This window comes from Macrobrachium nipponense, chromosome 26, assembly GCF_015104395.2.
Source record: "Macrobrachium nipponense isolate FS-2020 chromosome 26, ASM1510439v2, whole genome shotgun sequence".
NCBI lineage: Eukaryota > Metazoa > Arthropoda > Malacostraca > Decapoda > Palaemonidae > Macrobrachium > Macrobrachium nipponense.
In genome coordinates, this window is record NC_087215.1 from 23449337 (window position 1) to 23458637 (window position 9301).

A 9301-nucleotide genomic window follows, 5' to 3' on the forward strand; every position below is an offset into this window, starting at 1 on the left:
TGCATACAAACCCCCCCCCCCCCTTTTTCTCTTCTTCTTCTCCCCTCCCAAAATAACGCCCTACATACAACTCCCCTTCTTCCCCCCTTCCCCCCCTTCCTTTTTCTACCGCCCAGTTTTCCCCTCCTTCGGAACCCCCTTCGAATAATTTCCCCCTGACATTGGCTGTTCTTCACAAAGACGTTGTCTCATCGACACCACAAATTGCATTAACTCCCCTCTTCCAATGCATTCCCTATTTTTTTCCCTTCCATCTCTCACTTATTCATCCCCCCTATTCTCCCCTCTTCCTCCTCCTCTCTTATTTTCCTCCTTCTCCCCTCCTTCTTGATGTCTAAGGTTCCTTCCGTTCTTACCCCATCCTTTTTCTCTTAGCGTCCCCACCCCAGAAGCTCAAAGGAGACCCCCCCTCCCATCCCTCACCCATAACAACGCAACTTCCAGTCCTCCCCCCCCGCCCCCACCCCATACATTTGCAGATCACTTGTACTTCTAATTCCCTATTCCCATCTCTCCCCCTCCCCCCCGCATCCATCCCCTACAGACGAGGCTTATAGGGGGAGACTAAAATACTTGCAACCGGGCTGCATATCTTGTCAAGGACTTTGGGGTTTTCATTCACTGAAGGTACGAATTAAAACTCTCCCTTTTTCATGATCTTCAACTAACAAGACTATTTCTTTCGTGTTCTGCGTGTTTTTGTTTATTATTTTTTATCAGCGCCTTCATAAACCTCAAAAACTAAAAGTATTGAGGCCTTAGCGCATAGCGAACATCACAACGGCTTCGAAATACAAAGAAAAGACACGATCAAGTTCTCTGTGATGTATCTTTCATTAAGTGACCTATTAACTGTTGGTGTTTCTGTCCAAAGTTTGAGCTCTATACTATACATACCTAGGCTCGGTCAGACATATATATATATATATATATATATATATATATATATATATATATATATATAGATTATATATATATATATATATATATATATATATATATATATATATATATATATATATATTATATATATAAACATACATTGATATATATATATATATATATATATAATATGTATATATATATAGTATTATATATATATAAACATACATTGTATATGTATGTATATATATATATATATATATATATATAATTTCATATATATAAACATACAATATATATGTAAATATATAATACATATGTATGCAGCCATTCATAAACCTTAAAAATTATCAAAATCCTTAAATAAGACGTACTCCAGTGAACTATGGCTATGTTATGAAAATGAACCTTTAAATTGCTTTTAAGTTTTTCTACACTATTTCATGTTTATCAGAATTGCAAGTATACATATCATTCATTCTAAAACGAAGGATAACAATAATAATAGCGATAATAAAAGCATCCGGCAAAACCCACTGCCGTTTATAAACAGGGCAAACGAATAACACCAATCACAACAATAATAGTAATCATAATGAACATATATTAGATCTAACAGCCGTAAAAACCTAATAAAATATACAGCTATAATAATAATAATAATAATAATAATAATAATAATAATAATAATAAAATAATAATAATAATAATAATAATAATAATAATAATGTTTCTAAGAGGTCCACAATAATAAAAAATGTTGCGAGTTCGTGTATTTAAAAAAAAAGGGGGTTTTAAATTATACACGAACTCGCAACATTATTATTGTGGATCTCTTAGAAACATATACATTCTCGCGATGGAGAGTTTTTCCAAGATAATAATAATAATAGCTTTCCGATTACCTACCATCAATCTAATAATAATAATAATAAAATAAAAATAATATATAATAAATCAATAATAATAATAATAATAATAATAATAATAATAATAATAATAATAATAATAATAATAATAATAATATTAATAATAATAATCCAAAGAAAACTCATAATCACATGAGCCAATAAAATGGGAAAGTAAGTCCACAGTAATATGCGCGTTTGATTTTGTTATTTAAAAAAACACACAGCGAGAAAGCTTGCGCAGTTCATCGAAAGCCGTCTGCTGCATATATTTTAAATAACGAAATCAAACACGCATACTACTGTGGCGATTTACTTTCCCAATATAATAATAATAATAATAATAATAATAATAATAATAATAATAATAATAATAATAATAATAATAATAATAATAAAATAATAATAATCTGGAATCTCCCTACGACCACCTACAACCCGAGGAAAGGTCGAAACACATTAGATGGAATACAGAATGAATAGGACTGAAATATTCAAGAACAGAACAGAATTCAAGATGTCCCTGGCGCTTTAACGCAAAGGCCACCAAAACGAATTCCGAAGAACATAAAAAAAACTGCCTTTTAAAAGAATGAAAAAACGTCATTTTCATGAAAAATAAAGCCAAAAGTAATACAATAAAAAAAATCATATGAAAAAAAACATATACAGACGATCATAGGATCGCCCTTAAAATTCGTCGAAAATGTTAGACAAAATCAAACCTCAGAGATGACGTAGACAAAAGTAAGTAATTTATGACATTAAAAAAAAAAGAAGAAAAGAAAAAAAAAAGACAAATTTTGTTTGACACAATTGTTTAGCTCTTGAACAATGTGACTCAAAGGAAATAGCGTTATCGCTGATAAGCAATTTTAAAATAACAACATTAACAACCGAAATATAATATAATAATAATAATAATAATAATAATAATAATAATAATAATAATAAGCCAAAGTAATACAATAAAAAATCATATGAAAAACATATACAGACGATCATAGGATCGCCCTTAAAATTCTTCGAAAATGTTAGACAAAATCAAACCTCAGAGATGACGTGGACAAAAGTAAGTAATTTCTGACATTAAAAAAAAAGAAAGAAAATAAGACAAATTTTGTTTGACACCAATTTGTTTAGTTCTTGAACAATGTGACTCAAAGGAAATAGCGTTATCGCTGATAAGCAATTTTAAAATAAAGAAACATTAACAACCGAAATATAATAATAATAATAATAATAATAATAATAATAATAATAATAATAATAATAATAATAATAATAATAATAATAATAATTCAAAGTAAAGTTTTATAAAAAAAAAAAATCAGTAGCGATAACAATAAAACTAAATGACAATAGTTCCTCGATACCGCGTTAAGAAAGTTCCCAGTCCCGGTGACCAATAAGAGGCCACAAAAATGGCCATATTTCAAACGGAAAGGATAACTTATCGGAGTTGGCATAAGACCATATATCTTCAATTCCACCAAATCACCCTCATTTGCCCTTTTTATATCCGTTCCTCATATAAATATATCTAAATCATCCCACCCAGGGCAGTAATAATAACAAGCAGAAAAATCGGGACGAAAATTAATCAAAACCCAAAATATAAAGTGACTCCGGACCACCTCAAGATGACCCCATAAATAAGCCCAGAATGGAATTGGTGACGCATGATACCCCCTCATCCCCTCACCCTACCAAAACCTCCTTCTCCTTCTTATTCTTCTAAGAACGAAAGAAGACATCAATGGGGGTGCAGACTCCCCACCACCCCTCTCTCTCTCTCTCTCTCTCTCTCTTTCTCTCCCTCTCGCCAACGTTATGGAAAACGGATTTCCAGAAGTCAGTCTTTCCCGTTCTCATCGTCTTGCATCCCCACCCCCCCTCCCCTCCAACTTTGGGACCGTATCCCTGTCCTTCCCCCAACCTTATTCCTCTCCGTCCCACATCTCAACAAAACTATTCTTCCTCGAGATCCGTATGATGACATCCGACGATTTTTTTTTTTTCCTTTTTTTTTTTAAGTTGCTCCTTGATGACATTTCCCGTTTTCTGCGATTTGGTCTCCGCCCGACTTTTAAAAATTATATGCATCCTTCCGCTATTAATGTCGTAGTTTGCGCTTTTTTTTTTTTTTTTCTAAATAAGTAAGGCAATGTAACACAATTACTTTGTGTTTTACATTTTCACAGTCGTCACTTGCGAAAACCATTTATTTTTCTGTGTAACTCTCTTTTGTGTTCCCTACATAAGATGATAATCTTCAACTTTTAAATGGCATTTTTCGTATTTTCTGCTTAGGTAAACTTACTTCTATCTCTTTCTCTCCCTCACTCTCTGTATGGCAGACACTTCTCTCAGATGTTTCTCTCAACCCTCAGGCTTTCGCCTCATTTTCTCCTCTCTCATTCCCACCCCCGGTTCCCTCCACTCCCCCCTTTCCATAACTAATCCCCAATCCCTCACAGCCCTCATTCACTTCGCTTACCGATTCTACCCCAATGCCTGTTCTCTCCCACCTTGCCAATTGTCCGCCCCCCTCCCCTCCACCCCCTTACCCTTACTCTACCTCCCACACCCCACAAACCTACCTACCTCTTCACCCCAATAGCTAATTACTAATCATCCCATTCGTCAGATTACATGTAACCCAGTTTTTTTTTTTTTTTTATCTCGAGGCACCGGTAAGCCTTACGGTATGCAACAAAATATGGTTAGGTTTTCAGCACAAGATCTTTACGTAGTTATCTGAATGCAATACTCTCCTATGAAGTACAAGAACGATGAACAGGTAAGACTTCCACTTAGGAAGCTCAAAAAGAGGAATTTTTCATATGAGAATTTTGCTTTGCTTCTTCACTGCCTGCTGGTGTTAAGGACAATATAAGGACTATATAGTGAAGAGGAGACAATTAATGACCAATATATATATATATCTATATATAATATATATATATATATATATATATATATATATATATATATACTATATATATATATATATATATATATATATATATATATAACAAAACCTAAGGACCAACAAAGTGATTAACCAGAGCGATGCCATTTCAAAACAATCTACTGTGCTCGTCTTACTCATCGCCTGTGAATGCAAAATGCCAATCGCTAGCTTCACAAAACCCGCCAAATTTGGCGATAATGAGTGGAATTAAGAAAAAAAAATTAGAGAGCAACATTACCGATCTCTGAGGATCTTGTGAAACAGCCACAACATAACACGGAAAGAGACTGTCCCAATTCTGTGCTGTCCTACCGTTAATGTCTTTGGCGCTGTTTCTCTCTTTCTATTTCGTCCTACTTCATCGGCGCCGTTGGCCAAACATGTTAAATGTTGCAACGCAAGTTTAGAGAATCAATACATTAATCCTAACAAAGTTTTAATTTTCGGTTTCCATACACTTTTCAATACACAACCGCAACACTCAATTACTGTAAATATGTCAATGTCACGAGAACATGCATATCTTATCGCGGACAATATTCATACGAAGGAAATAATCGGGATCATGCCAAGATTAGCGAACCCACTATTTTTCAAGGCAATATTATACTACTTGATTTTATATATATATATATATATATATATATCATATATATATATATATATATATTATATCATATATATATATACATATTACATGCACACATATATATACATATTCAATACATAATATATAATCCAAGTGGTCAAATAATGTCTTGAAAAAGAGTGGGTTAGCTAATCTTGACAAGATCCATCTTTCGTAAGGATATTGCTAACTTCACAAAGGCGTAACTACGCATTAGGTCTGCGAGATGAATGTCAAAACACAGATTTTTCATAGCTAATTGCAGTAGGAAAATATACATTAGAACATGATAATTTATAACAGAAAAGACTTGATTGTAATGACGCATATATCAATAGAATGGTATATCTTCATCAAATCTTAAGCGAGAGACAACATAGAGTAAAAATAACATCATACAACAATAAAAACATTAATAAAGCAACAAAATCAAAGACGATGGGTATATTATTGTTATTAGAATACGCGTTGAAAGCGATCATAACAAAACCAATATAATTATTCGTTTGTCGACAATTAAAAATGATAATAATCAATTAAAAATTACAATAATAAGTCGAAAAGAATTTCCTGTGGTCTTTTTTAATATGAATAATAATAATAATAATAATAATAATAATAATAATAATAATAATAATAATTTCTTGCAGCTCATTGTTACAAAAGTAGAAACCAGCGTCGACGAATCATTTCAGTTAAATTGGTATTGATAACGAAAGCAATAATAAAATAATTCAATAATTTCTTGCAGCCCTTTTTTACGCGTATATTAAGTGTCAGCGTCGACGAATTGTATCCATAAAAAAACTGCTGATAATAAAAGTAATAATAAAAATAATTCAATAATTTCTTGCAGCTCTTTTTACACGAGAGATTAATAAACAGAGGAGGAGTTAAGGGGGAAGGGGAGGAGGAGGAGGGAGAGGAGGGGGAGATAGCAGAAGTCAGCATCGGTGAATTACTTCAAAAGCGTTTCCGAGTGGAGATTGTCGAGAACACATTGTTAACCTGCCATCTTTTGGCCGCAACTTACTTAGCACAATCTTTTTATGGCCGCCGGCACCCTAAACTCAACTCTTCCCCCCTACTTACATCCTCCCCCACCCCTCCCCCGGTAAACCCCTGTCGACAAGACACCGACCAACATCACCCCCGACCCCATCCACCCCCTTCCTTCCCTTCCGATCGCCCAACCCTCCTACCGACAACTTTTTTATGCTGTTTCTTCTGTTAAATGTACCGCGCTGTGTACCGCCTGAAATGCGGTCTTAAGCTCACGCATAACGAGATGTGGGGTAGTTCCCCCCGCTCTCTTTATCGGTACTGGTCAGGCTTGAACTGGCAGTGTTGCACTGTCTCTTGCAAGCTCACTTATATATAAATTATTATTATAATTATATATATATATATATATATATATATGATATATATATATATTATATAGATATAATATATATATTATTATATATAATATATATATATATTATTATATTATATATATATATATATGGCATGTTTAAAATACAAAATCTTAAAAGTACGATTATTAATATATATCGGAAACCCAACCGGATGAATTCTTATAAATGAACTGTTGAGTATCATCGGCAATTGGAGATTCTGCAATCTTTATTCAACTGATACTCTAATATGGAACAAATTTAAAAATATGAAAAGCCATGAGACACTGGAAATGACCTAAAACTCATAAATAAGATATACTTTACCTACAACCTATACACATTATGTTTATTTAAAAATGTATGTGTGTGTGAGCGCGCTATGTAGTATGTATATATATATATATAATATATATATATATATATATATATAATATAATAAATATATATATATATATATATATATAATATATATATATATATAATATATATTCAATTTCAATAGGTATATAATAATAACAGAAACTATCGGAAAGGAACCATATAAAAAACCGCTAACATTAAAATTAAATAACATACAAGAATCTTGAAGAGAAAATTAATACTTTGGAAAGATAACCAAGAGAAAAAAATGCTTTTTTTTGTATATTTCTTTTGGTTTGTAATATAATTGTCATAATGCATTCTTAAAACGGCTCTAATCGTTAACATTAGACTTTAAATAAATTAAAATTTATTTTAGGCACCGATATCCTTCATCAGTTTCACGAAGAAGATTTCTTCGAAGTAAAAGCACGTAATAGTAGGCAAACAACGCTCTTATTTTGCGTTCACTCTGCAAGACAGAACGCTTCCGATGTTATTGCTTGGCAGGCCGCTCGCTTCGTTCTAAGATGGCCATTGTCACGTTGTATTTTGACAACAAAATTTTTGGCCCAAATATCATTGACTTATAATCATTCAGAATGTGTTCAGTCTACCCGCTGCGTGTTTCACAATAAGAAAGATGTTGGATTATGCGACAGAGGCTTTATACATCTCGAGAGAAACATTTCAGTACGGTTTAATCTGCTGTCGGGAAAAAGTCGGACGCCGGTTTGCAGTGATGTATACAAATACTACGTGCTGAAGACTAACGATAGTCTAATATGCGACTTGTAACAATGTGTCAGGCGTGATACCTTGAAATACGGCGGTCCAAACAAGAGAGGAAAACTCACACCGATAGGAAAATACGAGTCCAGAACAAGGGCCGGAAAGAGAGTGCTTTTCAATAAACACGTCCAAAATGGGACGCGAAACGACAGTAACTGAAATATAAATAGGTTTGATGCCAAACGACCGGAGAGATATTACTTGAAATAAATACGATAAACACAGGGGAAGACAAGACAGTATTTGAATTAAATACTTTCAAAACAATCGAAGGAAAGAAAATACTTAGAGTAACACAGTTTAAGACAAGACAAATATTTATGTTTGAAAAATATAATCTCTATACTCATTCATTATGTATGTGCGAGTAAAAATAACGTAAAAGATTTTACAAATGCTATACATAAAAAAAAGCTTACCTATATACTGAATACTACAATAGGTCTCTAACCTCTGCAGATATAAGACATAATAAACACAACCGCGTTTAACTGCGAGGCTTAAAAGAGAGTAAAATAAAAGGAAAAATTCCCAAAAGCCTTCCTTGAGTAACTAAATGAATAATTATATATACAAAAAAAAGACTACCACAGGCCGTCATATTCCAAGAAAGTTCTTCTCCAGCGATCTCTCCCTCATCCTAGCAACACCGATTGCCAAAACTATGCAATGGACAAACTTGAGAGAGAGAGAGAGAGAGAGAGAGAGAGAAAACCCTTTTCCCTCCCTTGTCGTCCCTCCTTTCCCTCAGCAATAGGAACTCTACCAAACACTGATCATCATCGCAATTCCCAAAACCGTCCACACCCCCGCACCACCACCATCGGGAGGGAGAGAGGGAGTGAGAGAGGGGGAAGGAAGGAGGGAGGGACGGTGATAGCGCCCATCATGCGTTAATAGTTATAACAAACCAGACTAACTGTTTTGAATGATGGAAATTAACAGCGAACTGATGATATTCTTGTTTGGGGCTGGCCGCGAATCTCCCACTTGGGAAGTCGCAATAAAAGCAAAACTGCTTCCAATATGCTTTGATGGATTTGCCAAAAGCCAGATAGATTTTCCGAGCGCACCCGATTGTTCACCGTTCGAGTTCAATTTTGAACAATGCGGTGTGGGACGGCGGGGGCTAAATAACACAAAATAAATACACACAATGGCATGGCCGCACCAGCAGGTTATATAGCCTAGTGACTGAATTTCTAACTGACGGGGTAAAGGATAGGGAGATATGGTTCGTCCGTTTTATCTCTCTCTCTCTCTCTCTCTCTGAATACAGTAGGATTTCCATATTCATTCCTATGGTATTAAAAGGCCGCTATACGCAGAGAAGCACGAGGTAGCTTTGTTG

The 9301-nt window shown here is 34.1% G+C and overlaps 1 protein-coding gene across 10 annotated transcripts in view; it reads right to left on the reverse strand.

The window, feature by feature from the left end:
• The window catches only part of LOC135200070 (protein glass-like), a 1678662-nt gene that overhangs the window by 379082 nt on the left and 1290279 nt on the right, over window positions 1–9301 (reverse strand). The gene's annotated exons all lie outside the window — the stretch shown is intronic.